Raw genomic sequence first — 19824 nt, forward strand, 5'->3', positions numbered from 1 at the left:
GTGGGAGCACTCTGACCAGGCATGAAGGTGGCATGGCCTTTTGTAGGCTGGTACAGTTAAAACCAAGTCTGAGGCAGACCCGTTATGCCACATTGCTGGGCCAACCACCCTCAGAAACTTATGCAGTAGTTAACAAATCATTTTCTCCCCTATGTTTCATGGAAAGAGCTGAGAGAGCTCATCTTCTGAGCCAGATCCTGCTCTGCAGCTCACAGGCTGGCTCTGGGGGAGGCGGTTGGGATGCTCACCATGCCGTGCCACGGGGGCAGAAAGTGACAGAGCAATTGCCACAGCATCCCTGACCTGACCTGGCAGAGGCCGGTGGCTGTGGCAGACACAAAGCTCGTGCTAGGGTGAGTCTTTGGGGCAGCCGTGATGGTCCAGAACCTCTTCAAGGGACGTGGACTGGTCTCTTCTGCATTTTCTAGGCTGTACTCCCAGGACATGAAGAGGAATGTGCAGGGGGAAGTGCAGGATGAAGCTGGGCTGGTGGAGAGAAGGAAAGGAAGGCTGTCTTTGGTCCTTGCGGGGCACCCAAGCCTCTTGTCAAGGGAAGGGGCTCCCCAGGGACAGCAGACCTGTGCCCCCGGAGCAGAAGCACCAGCCCTCCTGGCTGCCTGCTCTGTTTGATCAGAGGCAACACATATCTCAGCAAGGAGAGCTGGGGGGATGTGTCCCTGAGACTGCCTGAAATCCACATCTGCAAGCTCATCTAAACCCAGCTGCGAAGCTCTCTGAGCTGGGCCAGTTCCTCCTCTATGACTCTGTGCTGCTCCCTCTCTTCACGGCCGCTGTTTTCTGCATCTCCAGCACACTGCAGCGTGCCGATGCCGTGGGCAGGCAGGGCTGCCTTCCACCGAAGGCTCAGGACAGGAATAGCAATGAGTTGTTCCTGGCCCCCGCAGAGCTGCTTCTGCCTGTAGGAGCCGTCAGCGCGGCGGGGCGCAGCGGGGCTGGCAGCAGAGCGCTGCATCAGCCTCCGGGCTCCCATCGGGAGGGAGCACTGCCCGTCCAAGCAGTCCAGATGCTCTCCTCTGAGGGCTTGGTCCCCTGGGGCTTGGCGCGGGAGCCCTGGCCCCACTCATGAAGAGGGTAAGTTTATCATTTATTATTGATTGTCAAGCGTGGGGAGCGCCTTGCGTGGCGCAGAGGGCACAGGGAGGCACACGGCCTCTCCCAGTGCTTCTGCAGCAGTGCTGCTTTGTGATAAAAGTTTAATAAATTGAAAGACACAGTTTCCATTCCATTGGTAATTAACTTCTGCTGCTGTGTTCCCTCCTAATTGTCTCTATTACTCCAGATAAAACTGAGATCAATAGAAACCAAAGTCTGGAGACTGGGAAAGTTGCAATTAATTAATTATCTGTGTGCATCCTCCATCTGCTGGTAATCGGAAAAGACTGGCTGGTCCTCACAAAAGTCTTGGACCCCTCCACGGTTGCTGGCATCCCACGGGGATTTTGCAGTGGGCTGAGCAGTGCACCTTGGAGCACAGAATGCAAAGGGACAGCCCACGCTGTACCACTGCACCTTTTCCAGGTGCTTTGCCTCTCCAGGATGGTGCATGATGGACTCCTTCTCCCAGGGTGGAGGCTGCACGTCTATTCCTCAGGTTCTGCAGGTTTTTTTTTGCTGGGACAGAAGCAGTAGGAAACACCTGGGAGACAGCATTGGCATGTGGCCAGTCATGGACAGGTGGTGGGTCTCCATGACTGCCCACACATCTATTGGTCATGCTACCTTACTGTTATGCACTCCTGGAAAACTGCAGTATTTCCCTCTGTCATGCACTGGCAGATGCTGTCATGTTCGCAGGATCCAAGTGAATCTGAGCATCTTTCTCCATGCTTCAAACTGTCCCTGGTTCAGGTTGTAGGGGCAAGCTCTGCAGGAGAGGTGATGTATGGTTCCTTACCCCAATATCCCACCTGTGCCCTCCTCTCAGAACTGCTGTCTGTAGTTTTGGATAGGATTTTTTAGGATGTGGGTGCTGCTGAATTAAGAATTTGAAAAGAAGTGCTGAATTGCAACGCATCCCCCCCCCTGCTTCTACCAGGTGCCATGAGCCTGGCTCAGCCCCCTCTTAGGATTTCCATATCCTTTGCAGGATGTAGTTGGCACAAGGCTGCTTTAGATCAGCTTCTCTAAAACCCTACGGGACCCTTCCCAGCACAGTAGTCCCTTGTCCATGGGTGAGAAGAAAGGTTCAGGTTCACCCAGGCCTTCAGCAATCTCCATGGGCACAATCTGTGGCCTTGACACGTGCTTGGTGCAGAATATAGACAGACAAAAAGTCCCTCTGCAATCTCTCTCTTTCTTCACCAGAGACCACAGCAAATACAGTCTGTATTTATAAATTATATGTAAAATTATATATATAGTTAAATATATGTAAAAATTACATATATGTAAAAATTATATACATGTATAACTGCACAGCCCAGGCTAGAGGCTGATCATAATGCCTTTAAGGAGGAGCTCAACTCTTCACTCAGTTCTTTGCTACTGATGTACAAAGCATTCAAGTCACCCTTTGCCCTCAGAGATTCCTCCATCAGAAACTAAGCTGTCAGCAGAAAGCAACAAACCCAGGCCAAGGGGTCCAAGAGGGACTGGACAACCAGAGTCAAACTCAGCTCCCTGCAGGCACGATAACGGCGTCTTTGCTCTGAAGCACATTCACTGCACATTCCCAAGGCTTACAGCACGTGAAGGCAAAGACAGGATGCTATTGCAATTCTGTGCAGGTATCAAGGAAGAGAACTGAGAGCAGGCAGTATCTCTGGAGAAAACTCCTGCTAATCCTAGGAGAAAGAGGATAAAACCTACAGTACAGAGAGAAAAAAGTCAGCCTCTCTGCCTCTCAGGTTGGGGAAGCTTCCTTCCTGACCTCGGTTATGCTGATAGAGAAGTAAGGCCTGGCTGGCCTTATCCTGTAGGTTATTCCAGCTGTTTCAGTGCTTCTGCAGAGAAGAGAATCAAAAGATGGAGTTATGGGAAAAAGTATTAAGGAGAAAAATCCTTTCTGGCTCTGCAGGTGGTCAGCAGGACTGAGGCAAGGACAAGCACCCTGACAAAGAGATGCGAGCAGACAGTGATGGACCTCTCTGGGGGGATGCTGTTATTCTGGCCGCATGAGTACTAGCATTTCTAACACCCGGCTCACTTCTGCCTTGACCCTTCGTTATGGTATTAATCTCAAGCCCCTTTGTCCCCTTCCCCCTGCTTGGGAAACCATTCCTCTTTGTGCGTTTATGAATCTCTTAATTTTCCGTGTCAACGTGGTCACAGGCAGTTTATGCAGATTTTATATGATAAAAGAATCGTCACTGAAATCAGATAATTCCTTTCTCTTCTCATTATTTATCACCCAAAGCATATTTAAAGGATTGTGATCTCCTTTCTCAGCCCTGCTTGTGTCAGGCCAAGCTCTCTGTGCAAAGCAATGCCTCCACTCCCCAAATCCTCCCAGCGTTTGTCGCAACTGTCATTCCTTTCTGGCTGTGCTTAGCTGAGCTGTACACAATAATGTAAGTAAGATCTTAACACCGCCTCGTACGTCCCTGTCTCTACTGCAAACGCTTCGTCTGGTGCATTGTATGCCCGCATTAGCCACAGACTATTGGGAATCAAATTAGATTACAGGAAAAAAGAGATATCAACTACCCTTGATCTCTGAGGTTTGAGACCAATTGTTTGTGACTAAGATCTTCACTAAGCCCAATTTGAGAGGCACATATAATTTGCCTGGAGTGAAACAAATTAATGGAAAAGCCTCTCAAATGAGGTAAATCCATTTGGGGGTCTTGGTCACACTTGTTAGTCCATAACTGCTTCTGCTATCTTCTAATATGATAAACTATACTTTTAGGGCAAACTAAAAGACTGAACTATTTTGCAAACAATAAAATAAAATAAAATAAGTAGTGTTTAAAAATTTGTGAAACCTCCGCATTACTATCAGCTGTATATTGAGCTGGAGAAATAGTAGAAATGCTCTTTTAAGCACTGTACAACAGAATTGATAGGTTTTAAAATGGTTAAATTTATGGTTAAATTGTAAAGTGAACGTATCTTAGAAACAAAAAGAAACTACTGTCTAAATGAGGAAAACAGAAAAGTGCACAGACCCTGGCAAATTAAGTGCAAAACAATAATGAATCAGATTAAGTACTTTTGAAGAACAAATTGCTAGCAGCTTAAAATTTAGGAATGCCATTTTTCCTACACTTTATGAGCCCATATCATCAGGAGGCTGGTGGGGATGAGAGATGACTGCATAAAAGGAGGACAGGAGAAACAGACAGATTTACAGAAAAACGAAATTAAATTTCGCAGTGGCATTCTGCACACCTCCCATCAAGGAATGTCCCACACCATAAGGGCTTCTTTCAGGGTATAAATCTGAGAAATTGTCTCAAAAAAAGGTGTCAGAGGAGTGTTTTTTGAACAAAGTGAGCACCTGCACAGTTACGAATGGCCAGGACCATGTGGGACTCACACAAGACTTCTGGAAGAAATCAAATCAGCAACAATCTCCAATGTATTGCTTAAACTGGTGTGGAAGGTGACAGATGTGACAGCAATCCATAGAAAAAGCTCTGTGGCCATCTGGAAAGCACACGGCCATCAGGTCTGAACGCCACATCAAGCAATTGGTGCAAACTAGAGTGACGAACAGACTTAATAGACACCTGGATAAAAATAATTTATTAAGAAAGTGTCCTAAGACATTATGTAAAGAGTATTCAGGTCTCTCAGATCTTGGAGAAGTCTTTGAATCTTTGAACAAGTCAAAAAGGACATGGAGAAGGATATGGTCGACGTCATGTACTTGGATCTCAAAAGGCTGTGCTTAAGGTCCCTCAGCAAATGTGCTAAGATATCACGGCATGGAAGTGGAGTCCTTTTGCAGACTGAAAACCAGTGAAAAGGAGAGGAAAAAACGACTCTTAATAGATGTACAGATGGAAGAGCTGGAGCCCCAGAGGTTTTACATCGAGGCCTAGACTTTTTGACATGTTTGCAACATCCAGAAGAGATGGCGAAAGCTGAGGCAGCGATGCAAATCTGCTCAAAATATTCGGACCTGACTGATGGAAAATGAAAACTGATCCGCACACAGTAATGGACCCCGAATTAGCAATTAGTGCACAGAAAGGACTTTGCAGACACGTGGAGCTCCCTGAAAGTACCGCGAAGTAACTCCCAGCAGCAGGCTCTGGGCTATACGCACTGCACAGAGGCAGGCAGGCTCCGTGCTGGCCCTGGGCTCGCTCTGCACTCCTGCTTGTGCAAGACAGGCTGGGCAAGTGGCTGCGGCCTCTCAGATCCCCCCTTCCTCCCCCCTGAAGTGGGAAAAGGACCAGGATAAACACAGGCCACAGGCAGGTTTCTGTCCAGGCCAAACCCGAAGTGAGTCTGCTTGAAAACTGTTTCCCTGGAGAGCGTGTTTGCTGCCTGCAGCATCACAAAAACTAGAGAGGGGTTTGGAGTTTACCTGCAAACCAGGAGAGAAGGCCTTATTTCCTCTGCGTTTGATTTGGCAGAGCTCTACTTACTGCAGCCTGCCTCCTCACCTCTCTGGGTGCCTTTAGGGCTTCATTAGCACGAACCTGGGCGGCAGCAGCTTTAGCTGGGAAAGAGAAACCCCCCATTTTAGACACAGTTGCCAGGGTTATTATCTTTCCTAATTTGAAAGCTTGTGTCTGTTGTTCTCTTTTGTCAGCTGTGCCTCCTCACTGCTCGTAGTCTCTCCCCCAGATATGACACAGGTGATACAGATGCTGTTGTGGCTGCCTGGACTGCGTCATTGCCAGACATTGAGTTCCCCCTTGTTCTTTGTTTCCACTTCCCCTATGCATGTTCCTCTCCTCCTGTCTCACACCTGGATCACAACCCCCTAATTACTCCCACTGCCTCTGAGCTCTCTGTAAAAAACCCTCCCTATGTCTTCCCTTTCTTCCTAATACCGTCTCCTTCTCTTCTCATATCCTTCCTTCCCACTCTCCCTGACGATTATTCCCTTTTGACCCTGGAGGCTGTGAAGGCTTTGCATGGCCTTGACCCCTCCATCCTTCCCAGCTGGGTGTGCACATCCCTCTGGGCCCCTCCTCCCTCCCTGCTATCTGTAATGTACGGGTGGCTCATCAAAGAAGTAGAGCCGCAGCCCCGTCCAGAAATACCATGTAAAGTATAAAGTGGATTTTGGAAACAACAAAGCCCTTTGTTTTGTTTCAGTGCCATAAACTTTACTTTCCCTTCCCCACTGCCCAGGCAGCACACCCCACGGTGCTCGTGGCATTCGTGTGCGGAGTCCTGCACCCCGGCCACCGACCTGCACGGGGATGCCTCGCCATGGGGTGCCACCTAGGCCAGCTTAGAATGATCTCATTTTCACAGCCGAAAAACCTCCGTAAGTCATCAGATTTTGTAGGAAACGCTAATAAAGCCACAAACTCTGCAAGGAAAAGGATTGTACGGACAGTCAGCCCCATCTGCTCTCCTCCCAGACTGAACTCTCCCAGTGCCTCGCAGGCACAGCTGCGTCTCCCCTGGCCAAAAGGTTTTCAGCCCAGGAGAAGCTGGGGACACATTGGTGGGCAGCGGGCACCCGGTCCTGGGACAGCCTCTTCTGCTGTGCCACCGACGTGCCACCAATTTTTTCCAGTGCCGGGCAGCCTGGAGAGCTTCAGGTGCACCCAGCCCAGCCCGCCTGTGCTGGCAGGGAGATGAAAACTCGGCAGCAAAACCAAGGTTGTTTGTTCACAAATACCCTAACAGTCTCGTATCTCGCAAAGGAGCTGAGCAGGGGGTGGGTGGGGGGAGTACTTGAAAAGCAAATGAACTTATGTTTTATGCTTTTTAAGATGTCTAACAGAGTACAAAAGTTCATCTTTAATAGGAGGGCAACACAGAGTGCTTAGAGCTGCAGTTTGACACAGATACAGAGCTAAAATGCCTTTGAAGTACCTTCTGATTCCTCATTCTGCCTGAAGTAACTTTAGATTTATGCAGCAGATGGGAAATAGTCCCTCGTTACGTGGCTCTCTACTCCAGCACTGACTCCAAGATAAGGCAGCCTTATTGCATCCGCACGCCTTAGAAGAGCTCTTAGACAGTGCTTTAGTCTTCAGGGGCCTGAGTCTGTAGTTTGCATATTTTTTTTCTGTTTTTCTCTAAAATTACTCTTGATAAGTCCAACATGTTTTGAGCATCTTCAAAGGAGAACGTGGAGGAGAAAAGTTTGTCGGTGCAGCAGAGGTGATTCATTTTAATTCATTTGAAAACAGCTCTGTGTGTTCGGGGAAAGAGCTCGTGGAGAAGCGACAGGGAATGGCCTCGCCGTGACCCCAGCCTCAAACACGCCAGCTTTGAAGAAGTCTCTAAAAAAGCTTTTGTGCCAGTCCCGTGACTGCAAACCCCAGCGCAGCCTGTGTTCCCGGAGCTTCAACTCCCTGCCTGCTCCGTGCAAGGTGAGGCGAAGCCCCTTGCTCACCCCTGCACATTGCATGTGCTTCTCTCTACTGCAATGAACCCTGCCCCTGCAATGATCCCTGCCCCGTCTGAACCCTGCCCCTGAAATATTTTCCTGTGCCAAAGCTCTCCCTCAAGGAGGGCTGCTTCATCCGGCACAGCCAGAGCCAAGCTGACCAGTGCCAAGGGCTGGCGCATCTCCTTGCCCCCAGCTAAGCACAGGCCAGCCCCAGGGTGCCCCCGTAGGGTGCCTGCTGCTTCCAGGGACATTTCGGAGCTCTCCTGAGCTCTCCGGAGCTCGGATCGGATTGTGGCAGACGGATGCTGGATGGGACAAAACAATGCTGCTGTGCCAATTGTCACCAGGAAGCCTTGTATATTATATCGCAAATTAACCGAAATAATGGAGGTTGTGCAAACACAATTTATCCTAGCAGGATTCACAGCTGTGACTAGGTTCACTTCGTTTTTAGCTTTGAAGTTTTCCCCACTGACCAAATGCAGAGGGTTGTGTTGTTTATCCTGTGCAGAAAGGCATCTTTTTACAGACACCTTGGTGCTTCCTTTTTCAGGTTGCTTGCAAGATTGTCCAGAATGTGCCGTGATAGCATCACCCTCCGAGACCCCATGCGATGACTTCTGAAGCCTCCTAGCCCATCGCCCCTGTGGGCACCAGTGCAGACGCAGTCTCCTCTCCTGGCCCACCCTGCGAAACTCCAGCACGTATGACATGGCATCGTGCTCAGCTGCCTTGCGTGCTCGTTGCTGCCTTATTCCTGCCTTTGTGTCTAATGCTGGAGAGCTGCTGAAGCCAGGTACCCTGTAGGTGTCCCTGAAATGGCTTGTGTGAGGGGGGAGAGCATGGGGGGGCTCACATAATTGAAACAATCCTTCTCTCAATCACTGTTCTGCAATGTTTATGCCTCACGCTTTGCCTCTGATGTTGAGAGCAAGCTGATAGCCACGGTATTAATAAGTTGTTTGTACAATAATTGCTGCTTAAGATAAATGATTCATAAAGTCCTACCATAGTCTTGGAAATGGTGTAAACAGGGGGAGCAGCTGGAGGACAGCAGTGGGATGCTAATGAGAGACCACCACGGGGAAGTAAATGTATGAAGACTGGGGAGAAGGGGACTAATCCAGCCCCAAGTGCTAGAGAGCATCCCACTTCCAGTGCTCACCTGCAGCACAGAAGCAGAGCCCGAGCTGTCCAGCCCAGTGGGTCGTTAGACCTGAAATAAGACGTTTGCAAGAGTCACTAGAAACTAGAAAAAGGCTGGGGATGAGGTGAGCAGCAGGTGTGTGCTGTGCTGGCTCCGTTCTTCCACCCATCTCCTGACCCTCTCCAGTGACAGCTCTGCCAGGTGCTGCGAGCAGGACCCGTAATGGTGGAGCTGCCAGTCCAGGAGGTTAAATTGGAGCTGTTGTGAGCTGTTGTGTCACTGGGAAGTGACAACATGCAGTTTAGAGCTGGCTGACTGGCACCAAGCAGGAGCCAGAGGGACCTCTGGAAGTCTTTAGTCCAATCCCTTGCTCCACGGAGAGGAACTGCAAGGTCAGACCAGGTTGTTCAGGGCTGGCAGGAGCTTTTAGCTGAGGCACACAGGCACACGGTGGTACCTGTATCCCTGCTGTCACTCGTGTACCCCCCGAGGACTCGGTGCCCTGTAAGGGCGCTTGGGGTGCTGCAGCCTGGGTCAGGATGCAAGCAGGGATGCGAAGCCACGGCATCTCTTGACTGCGAGGATCATGCAGACGTGACCAGGGGCTGGAGCCTGTGCAATGCAACAAACGAAGTCACTTAATTCCTTTCAGGCCAGCTCCCGTTTGTAAGGGTTCGTGCTGTCAGGAGGGCATGTGCAAGCGAGTGCTGAGGAGGAGGAGACGGGTGAAACACAGGGCTGTGCTCCTGAACTGCTCCCAGCTCAGCTGTGGCAGGGGGAGATGCTGATGGTGTCAGGGCACTGACATCCTCCTGCCAGCATCATCCCACCGGGTGCGGTGTTAAGAGGGGACAAGAGATGACAGCAGCCCCCACCACTGCCAGCATCCCTGCAGAAAGGCCAGGCAGCCTGGTCCCAGACTGTCCCAGCTACCTCCGCCCTTGGGGTGAAGGTGGGAGCCTTCCTGCAAGACCAGGACCTGGCTGAACCTTCGGGGATCCCCAAAATCGATTGTCCCAACAGCTACCGGGACATGGCCAGAGGAGAAGGGGCTGCACATCATGCCTGGCGCTGGCTCTGCTGAACCCCAGGAGCCTTGGGACAAATGAAGAAAATGACAGGCTAGAAGGAAATTAATAGAGCAGAAAATTTGAAATGATGTGGAAATAATTCCTCTGGCTTAAGGAGAGCTCCTCGTATGCTTAATTTCAGAACACAACTGTTTGCATGTTGCTAAATTACAGTATCAAGGCAAGGAGCCCTGACTGGAGCTTATGGGACAAGGGGACATTTCCACTCATGTGGAGAGCTTTCCCACCTGGAGCAAGGTAAGGGTAGGGGTGACCCTAGTTCGCTGTGGGGTTGGGGCATGGGGTGGTGGAGATCTGGAAGAGATCTTGGAGATCTGGAGATCTTGGAAGATCTGGAGTGCTGCTTATGGCCTTCACGAAGATTTGTCCTGTCACCTTTTCATTCCCAGCTTGGCCCTGCCATAAGCAGCTGGGGCAGGGAAAGGGAATGGGGGGGGTCTCTGAAGTTTCTGCTGCCCCCAACCCCACAGCATTTCCAAAGCTCTGCTCCCTTCTCATCACAGGGATTTCTGTCCCCTCTGTTGTGCCAAGCAAAGAGGCTGAGGCACAGCCAGGCCTGGGACCTGGACAAGCCATCAGGGACAAGAGGTTGTAGCAGTGACGAGAAGGGAGGAGGAAAAGCTTCTGTTGAATGGAAATGTCCTGAATCTGCCCTGTGTGTGGGGTCTGGCACCAGCTGCCAGGATGCCACCAACGCCCTGACTTAGTCCGCCACCCTGCAGCTTCCTTGGCTCACATCTGGGACAGGCGAGGGCTGAGCTGGCCCTGTGGGGACACCCCACCACTTCCAGCCATCTAGGAGCAAATGCCTGCGCCTGTGCGGCTCAGCCAGAGAGGGAGAGAGCACAGGAGGCTCAGCTCTGCCGCTGTGCCAGGATCCGTGGGGCTGGGGTGAAGCTCTCTCCCCAGGCTGTAGATCACAGATGGGTCCACGCTCCCCATCCGGAGAGCTGAGGTCTCTCAAGCAAGAGCAGCAGAGATCAGAGACTGCTGCCGAGGGAAAACATGCGTCCATGGAAATGGATCCGTGGTGCCTGCTGCGCCCCATCCCACCCTGGGGGGGCCGTGTCGGGGGGTCTGCAGCAGCCCCCGGGCACAACCTGCCCCTAGGTGCCAGGGGAAGGCGCAGAGTCAAGCGGGGTGGGCGTAGGGAATTTGCTCTCTCTGATGCTGGAAATCTGTGGGGAAGTCCCCAAGGAGCCCCGGGAAGAGAGAAATCAGCTTCTTTCCTGACAAAAGCACAGAAGTTTTCAAGGTGCCCTTTAGGCTTCACAGCGCTCAGTGAGATTGATCTGTGCTCAGCCCCCCCAGAGAAAATCACCGGTCTGTATTTTCGTCTTCCTCACACACAGATGGGCAGGAGCTGCCCGCACCTCCCCGTCACTGCTGGCTCCAGCACATTATGGGGCCAGCACAGCATGGGGTGCTGCTCTCCCCAGGGTGCTGCTTTCCCCCTTTGCACAGGAGCCACAGGGTGCCGGAGGGGCATGGGCAGGCAGAGACCCAGCCCTGGGCACGGTACCAGCAGGAGCCTCCTGTTCGGAGACATTTTTGGCTCTGCAAAAGCAGCTTTTTGCTGTGTGTGTAACCGCACGGACCTGTGCCCCCCTGGCTGTCCATCCAGATGCCCTCCTCTGCCCCACAGATGCCCAAGCACCAGCCTTCCTCTCCCCACGTCGTGCCCCCAGTGCAAGGCAGAGCCTGGTCCTGCCCCACGGCAGCAGGGTGCTGGGCAGGTCCTGATGGGGCCATCCCAGTTGGGAAACTGGTGTGGGACACCCTCTGCCCCACAGTGCTGGGCATCTGGGCAGCACAAATGCACAGGCAGTTCCCACGTATCACGGGGACATCCCAAAAGCCCCGAATCACACGAGCATTGCTAGAAGGACCAGCTGGGATAGCCCATGTCCTCTTCCTGCTGAGCTGGAGCACTCCTGGCGTCTCTTCTGACCAAGCTGAGTGGAGGTCTCGGCTTCCTCGGGAAACACCCAGGATTCCCAAAGGCTGCAGCCATGTCCTAGTTTTTCCCTGCTTGCCCTAGTTTCATCCTGCTCACCGCTACGCGCCGGCAGCACTGTGCAGTCAGCTTGGTGCCAGCTGGGGAAATTCCACTTTTATTACAGCAGATGGAGTCCAAAGCCCAAAGTCCAGAAGAAGCACATGCCGTCGTCCTCCACCTCTGCGTGGCAGCCCCAGCACGGGCCATCGCAGCCCCTCGCCGTCCTCATACTCAGGTTAGCCAACCCTTGCCATACAGACCGCAGCGGTACAGGACGGTGAGGATATTCCCTGTTCCTCAGAGCCTGGATTTCCCACCTGGATAGGACCTTCTGGGCCATCTCCATGTCACAGTGAACTTTTCAGGGTCCCAAGGTTGTCCCTGCTGCTCTGTCTCTACCTGGCCAGAGGTCATAAGCCGCGGCAGTGAAACACAGCCCGCTGCTGGCCCCAGCTCCCTGCAGGGTGATGCCAGAACCAGATAGCCCACAGGCTAGCAGAAGGGGAGCCCGGTGGTGTCTTCACTCCTGAGCTGAGCCCTCATTCAGAGTCCCAGGGCTCCGACCAGCTGGCAGCACAAATCTGGGTAGCCGTATGCCACCAGCTGCAGCCCAGACATCCTTCACCACCCCCCTCCGTGTACCTCTGAGCTGTCCGAACCTCTGTGCAAGCACCTTTCTAAAGTCTTTACGTAGCCCCTAGCACACAGGAGGGATGACACGTTGTGGACCTGCACCTAGACGTCTTCCACTTTATTTCAGTCCTGTGCTTGGGTGGCCATGGTTCGCCTTGCCCTAGTAGCCACTCGCATCGATGGTGCATCAGATCTCCTTCCCCTCCAGCACGGGTGTCTGGCATCCAGCGAGGCTCTGCTGGCAGCCACACACTGTACACGGGGGAGCCCTGGTCCCTCTCTCCTGCAGGTTTAGCCTCCAAATTGGGCTTGCTGGGGAGACCTGGCTGAGCACGGCACACGGCCGGTGCAATGGCAGGTGAACTGCACAGCAAACACAAAGAGGAAAAACACGTCGAACCTTCTGGACATTTAAATGGTCCTAAACTAGAGCGCATGATCTGGAGAAACGGCACAGGATTTAGAAACAGCTGGGGGTGTTACCAGCCCTCAGTAGACGTAGGGTCTGCACCCCCCTCAGGCAGGAAGAAGCCCCTGGGATGCTTCCAGTCACCCCAACGCAGGAGCAAAGTGACATCTGGTGACACAGTGGGAAAGTCCTGCGCACGCAGCCTCCAGCTCACCAAGGAGTGGGACACAGCAGGGCTGAGGAGGGCCCTGAGGAAGCAAAGCTGGACCTGAGTCACCCGGAGGGACCCTGGCTCGTGGTCAGAGGCCACCCTCACTGCTGGGGACCTCCCAGAGCAGGAGCACTGCAACCAGCCCACCTGCTGGCAGCTTGCGCTGGGAGAAGACCGGACCATAAAGATCAACCAGAAAACCTAAGAACGATAAATTCAATTGGAGAAAAAAATCAGTTAACCGCACCAGGTGGGTGAGGTGGGGATTATTTGCTTGCTATGGCATAGGTGAATGTTCAGCTGGCCCGGCATCGCCCACCAGTGACTCCAGTACAGTGGATAGTGCACTGGGAGAGCCATCCCCAAAATCAGAGGGGATGCACGGTGGCCTGGGGCAGCCAGGCATGCGAGGAGCAGAATGGGGAGAACAGCAGAGAAAAGGCAGCAGTGGCAGGGCAACGATCACTCACGCCGCCAGAGCAGCAGCTGCTGGCTTTGGCATGATGGCGGGGGCAAGGATGGGCCCGTGGCGCTGCGGGGAGGAGCGTGTGTGTCAGAGAAACCCCTGGCTGCTTGCTGTGTTGTGCCAGCAATAGCGTGTAAAGCGCTGTCTGCGCGAGAGGATTTGCGTGTCGAGTGCTCCCCGGGGCCGTGGGATCGCTGCTCGGCGCTGGAGGCGAGGGCAGAGCTGCAGAAAGGGTCTGGAAGCAGCGCCCGCCGCACTGGGCAGAGCCGGGGAGGCACGGCTATGCAGCCCACCCACGTTAATGGTGCCTAAGTCACACCGCACGTGGGCAGACAAAAATTTGCTCCGGAGTTCATTGCACCTGGGATATCAATGCAGCCAGCTGCACTGCACCTCCAGGAGGTCAGCGAGGCTCTGGCAGGGAACGGTGCAGTTGGTGCATGGCTGTGACTGAAATCAGCACATAAGGAAGGTCAGGCAAAGCCACAGCACAGATCGTTCCAGCAGGGGAAGAGTGTAAAAGCACGGCCCAGAGCGTCTGAGTTGCCTGTGCTGTCATGAAGCTAGGCTCAGACAAAGTTTGGAAGGGCTCTCCAGGGGTCGACAGTGCAGCCCCCAGCTCCAAGCACGGCTGACTTCAAAGTCAAAATCAGGTTGTCCTTGGGCAACTGAGTGCTGAAAGTCTTCACAGAAGGATATTATTTAGCCATCACCAGTACTGCCTGGGAAGTTTTACGCGTACACGTAATTAACAGCGTGGATACAGTGCAGGGATGCAAAAGGCAGAGGCAAAGTTTTCAGCCACGAGCTCAGCCAGGCTTTTTCCAGGTACTCAAGCATTTAATTGTGCAAAATGTTGGTGCCTTTGATGCCTCCTGCAACTGTTCCTGTGGGAAAGAGGCAACCAAGTTCCTGCCAAGCGTCAGCCACGTGCTCATCTGTCCGTGTGGATGGAGCCAGGGAGGAACGGTTCTTGCACAAAGGAAGCTGAGGTACGTTGTTATGCACAAAGTTTTATATCCGATGGTACACATCAGCTTCAAGGTTACCTTACAGCGTGGGGACAGAGAGAGACAGAGACACTGTGGTCTCTGCTGTGTCCCCTTCTCCCTGCCCCACAGAGCAGCTCAGGGGAAGCCCGTTAGCGCTCGCATCGTCCCAGATAGCTGAAAAATGTGAACAGTAGGAATGTCCTTGCTAGGTACAATCAACTGCCTGAAATAGCCCAGCTGAATTCTCAGGAGCCAGGCTTATTTCGCAGGCCTGGTCATTAGGAAAATCATCAAGATCGTGCTAAAGAGAGAACATTTATCAGCCCGATCAGCATTTGGGAGCTGAACCTGTGCCCCTGGAGCTGCGCCATTGATGCAGGAGGTGTCTGGCCGTGCGCCCTGCCCTGTAACCCCTGCACCAGGCAGGGTCCCATCACCCTTTCCCTTCGTGTTGCTGCTCCACGTCCAGCCCCATCACACCACCACGTCACGAAAACACCTCTGGCATCGCAGAGCACCGTGGCAAACACCAGGCTAGGAAGAGGAAGAAAGCCAGATGCTGGCAGCAGCGGCGAGAGCAGGCTGCAGGGAGAGGGGCTCGCTCCAGAGCAGCAGGAGGTGGCAGGGGATGGCAGCGGGCAGGGACGGGGACGGGGACAGGAGGGAGGGAGCGGATGGCCAGCAGGCAGGCAGGAGCAGCAGGCAGGAGCCGCGGCAGGCAGCGGGTGGTTAATCAGCCGTCTGCTTCCGTGACTGAGCTCGGCATTTGCAGCAAAGAGCTCCGCGGAGGAGAAAGCCTCTCGCTCATGAAAGAAACATCAGTGCTAATCGAATCAGGGTACAGCCCAGCAGCACGCGACAGGCCACGGCGGCTCATTCATATTTCATGCTTTGTTCCACTTCGGCGAGATAAAGCCCAGTGCAAAAGGTGGGGGAGCCCTGCCCAGCAAGGGTGGGAACCCAAAGAGCACGGAGGGAGGCCAGGGGAGGGGAGAAGCCAAGGGCTGCAGCAAGGATGGGCTGGCACCGGGGTGTGGGAGCTTGGCTGGGTCTTGCCAGGGAGTCTGCAGCATCCCAGGGAGGATGAAGTCAGCAATCACCTGCTCTCAGGTTCTGGCTTCTGGGGGGGTCAGCAGAGCAGCGAGCTGCATGGGGCTCTGCTCAGGCTCCTCCGTGCCTGCTGGAGGCTTTTCCTGATGGCTGGCTGCAGGGTGGTTGCTCCTTGCTGCTGCTGCTGGTGGGTGGGAGCCCAGGGAAGCCCCTGCTGGTCATGGCCAGCAAGGTAAGACATTTCAACACCCACGGCACAGTGACTAGGCTTTTGTTGCCCCTAGAAGTGGCTCTTTAAGGGCTTTGTCTTTGTAAGGGATGCCAAAAGCCCGACTGTTGTGAGGTCTCCTGCCCCAGGAAGCAGTGGAGGCAGGAATAAAGCTAATCCATGGGCTTAGCACCTACCGAGGAAGCTGACAGTTTCCCCTAGGTAGGGGTAACCAAATCGTGCAGAAGCAATGTCCCAGTGGAGAAAGAGTAAATGAGGAACTGGGAACAGCAGCTGACAAGGCTGGGGTGATCAGGGATTGCCACGAGGCTGCGGCACTCCTCACCCTCCTGCCAGGGCCAGGACATCTGAGTGGGCAGCTGGGCACAGGATGGGACCTGTGCATGAGGAGGGACCTGCAGCCACGGAGCAGCCCCCCCACGTGTAACCTACTGCAGCAAGGGGCTCCCTGAGGGCAGACCCCACCTCCTGGGAACGAAGCAGGGTTGGACCTGTCCTGCCCCCTGGGTCTGCAGGTTCGTGCTGCATGGGAAGATGCTGAAACCACAACAGGGAAAAGGACTTGGGACAAACAAGCCAAAACGCTAGCAATTCCCTGCGCAGCATGTACAGACTCATGGCACTTCTGCCTGGATCTGTTCTCTTGCCGTATGCTTCAGATGCCAGCACCCCCACAAAAATGTGGTCTTAGCAAGAGGCCAGCCACCTGGAAGAAGTAAGAGCTTTGGGCAGTTGTCATAAATGCCTCCCATGGATGCTAAACATCTTTAAAAATCTAGGAAATACCACCCCAGCTGTAATCCTGATCCTTGCAAGCCAGTCCCAGGTGCCAGCCCCATGTGCCTCAAGCAGCCTGCGGTGCTGTGGTTTTCACAGAACCACAGAATCGTCTAGGTTGGAAGAGACCTCCAAGGTCACCTAGTCCAACCTCTGAAAGTCCAGCTTTCACCAAGTACGCTTAAATTTCACACTTCGGTTTGTGCAAGGCACTTGGATTTTAGGGAGGTTTGAAAAGTAAACCTGAATATAGATATGGTGGTAGGCTTGGCAAATCGTGTGAGAACAAGAAGCTGCAGGACACTGCAGAGGTGCACCCAGCATAGGCCCACTCGTCTTCCCTGGAGCCAGGCTGGTGGGGACACGGGCTGGACCAGCCGTGGCTCATCCTCCAGCTTTATCATTTTGTTACTAACACCTTGCTCATCACCCCCAGCTGCCTGTCGTCCTGTGACACAGGACCCTTGTCCCAGAAATGTACTCTGAGAGAACAAAGTTTTTACTAGGCTGCACCAAAGCCCTGGGATAGAGCAGGATCAGCAGCCTGGGATGCTTAAGGAGAGCAGGGCGGGCAGCAGGAGGGCTCTCCCCAAGGGCAGGACAAAGTCTCCTTGCCAGAGGAGCAGTATCAGGGGCTTTCCTGCTGAAGTGAGGACACAAGAGAGCATAAAAGCTGAGGAAGAGATTTTGTCAGTGATGGGAGCAGCCCTGGGAGAGGGTCGAGGTGAAGGCGCTGCTTTGCGAGGGCAGAGTCAGCGGCCGTGGCTGTCAGCACCGACGCCAGAGGACTTGTCAAAGCACAGGGAGCCCTCCCCAGCCTGCCGTGAGCATCGCTCAGCCCAGCCACGTCCATCCGTCCGTCCGTCCCGTCTGCCTGGAGCTGGGCATCTCTGACAGGCACTCTGCAGAGAGAAAACAAAACGCAGGCTTCCCAAATCGGCACCCTCCTGGCTCCCCGGGATGTGTGTGCAGGGAAATTCAAAGAGGCTGCGGCTCTGCTTTTCCCACGGAGGAGCTCCCTGTGCCACCGTCCTCGTTCAGAGCATCGTCCCACCACGGCTGTCCTCCCTGGCACTGCCCCAGCACGTGGGCAGGGAGGTGAAACCCAGCACGTTCATTCAGGACAGTGTCTCAGGGCTCGTTGTGAGCCCGGAGGAAAGCTTTTTCTACAGGGAGCTGTCACAGATCCCTCCTCCGTGCCTTCTTCTGGACATGTGTATGTGCAAGCTGGGGCTGCCACCGTCTTGTCTGTGGGGGCACTGCTACATCACAGGCTCTTTCTCCAGCTGCCATTTATTTCCATCAAGCCTGCAGAAACAGGCACTGCTCCGTGCTTGCTGTCCTCTGTCGGGTCTGCCTGAAACCCACAGCGGCTCCAGGAAGGGGAAGGAGCCGCAGGATGGGGCCAGGCACACGCACTGCGGGGCCCTGGCTGGTCCTGAAAAGCTCCTGACCAAGCAAAAGAAGGGGAAGGCCTGGAAATGTCTCGTTAAGCTGAGCCGTAACACTTCAGCACTTGATGCAGAACTTTTATTGACGAGATATTTCACTGTCTAGATGTTTCACGGGCTGGCAGAAGAGACCTCTGGGTTGTCCTGCCCAGCACCACACTCGTGGTGGGGCTGCCTCCATCACAGATGGACCGGCTGGCACCTACCACAGGTCAGGTCGTCCCATAGCATCATGCTCCCTTCAGCCCTCTCCAGGGACGTGGCACGTCCTTGCTGTTCGCAGCTGGGGATCCTGCTGGCTCCTTTGGGGCCCTCTGAGCCCCAGGTGACAAGCCACGGGTGTCTGGTGGCACCTGCATGGGCACAGCGAGGTGGGGGCCCAGGGGCCGAAGGGTGAGGTCTGAGCTCATGGTTCAGGCGTGGGACCAGGCCTCTGAGAGGACAAGGGAAACTGAGGCAGGGAACGGGAGACAAACGTTTCACTCAGAGCTGGGTGCACACCGTCAGGCTGTGCTGGCAACCTCCAGCCAAGGCCGGGCCTGTTCCCATAGCTGTTACAGGGTTGGCACGGAAGTGAGCTGGAAAGCAGAGTGCCTGGAAGGCCGAGGATGCAGCTTTTGCATCTTTGCAGCTGCAAAGCTTTTTCTCAAGAAGCCATTGCCTTTAGATATGAAAGCTCTTTTCAAACCAGGCACAACTTGACCAGGCCTTTTATTTCAGCTCCCCTCCCCCTTGGGCCTACCTTGGCTCTCCTGTTCCCTCACCCCTTCCTCTCTCTGTCTCAGCTCTTCCCACGTCTCCCAGCCACTTCTTAGTTCACCAAAACCACTCCTGGTGTCCCTTCTTTTTTCCCATCACCCATCCCTCCATCCCCTCTCAAAGATCTGTGTCTCTTGCATGATGCCAATCGTAGAATCACAGAATCATTTAGGTTGGAAAACCCCTTCAGGATCATCACGTCCAGCCTCCAACCTGACCTGCCTGCTTCTCACCACACCCCGGCAGAGTCACATCAAAGAGCACAGCCTTTTGTTTGGGCCCTGTTTGAAGTTGGCTGCTCATTTTTGGTATGCATGCAGCACTTCTTTGGCTCATGCTTGTTCCCATAATAAACACTCATTGCATTGCTCTTAAATGACTGGGAAACCTCGAATTTTAGTCTTTTATTCATAACCTTCTTCCATCTCAGACACAGAAAAAAAAAAATAAAAAAAAACACACATGTAAATTCAAAACCTGCGAGAATTGAAAATTTCATAAGTGCTGCTGACCCTTCACTGGCAGCTCTGAATGTGAGAGAACTAAAGGAATTGCAATGAGGAACCTCACCTTTTGATAACAGATTTGGAGGAGCCCAGCACTAGGACACACCTGCTAGCTGCCGACTGCTCCCAGGCCTGCAGCCAGAGGTGCAAGCGCCCTCACTCCTTGGAGCGTGTCCCGCACGCGTCGCAGCACACACCGTGCCAGTGCATCGCGCCATGGCACTGCATCAGAGCACAGCCACACAAACCCCTCCGCCACTCCGTGCACGACCACCGCCACTCAGCTGCAGACCCTCTCCCTGGTGCTGCAAGGAGTGAATTTACAGGATTGCTTCCCGTTTAGTCACTGGGTGCCACCCCACCCATGCCCTCTGTCCCACTGTCTGCCCCTTCAAGGGCCACTTTTCTGGACAATTTGGGTGGAAAAGCAAGGAGTAACAAGAAATCTATAGGAGTGAAAGGCTCTTGGTTGAGGAAGACATCAGTGAACGCTGGGGAATAATTCATTTTCAGTGTCAGTAAAATGAAAATCTCCAATGTGCCGTGGCTGAGAGTCAAAATCAACAAGTTTCGATGCCTTTACACTCTTCGCAAATTTCCTGTGTGGTG

At 53.5% G+C, this 19824-nt stretch overlaps 1 long non-coding RNA gene across 1 annotated transcript; it reads left to right on the top strand.

Moving 5' to 3' along the window:
- Window positions 1–8499, top strand: LOC106040176 (uncharacterized). The gene is made up of 3 exons (XR_010826421.1): window positions 1–1092; window positions 7293–7475; window positions 8049–8499. It is a non-coding gene; the product is annotated as an uncharacterized lncRNA (long non-coding RNA).
- The last annotated feature ends 11325 nt before the right edge of the window (window positions 8500–19824 follow it).

The sequence above is a fragment of the Anser cygnoides genome, chromosome 23 (assembly GCF_040182565.1).
Source record: "Anser cygnoides isolate HZ-2024a breed goose chromosome 23, Taihu_goose_T2T_genome, whole genome shotgun sequence".
In the NCBI taxonomy this organism is placed as follows: Eukaryota; Metazoa; Chordata; class Aves; order Anseriformes; family Anatidae; genus Anser; species Anser cygnoides.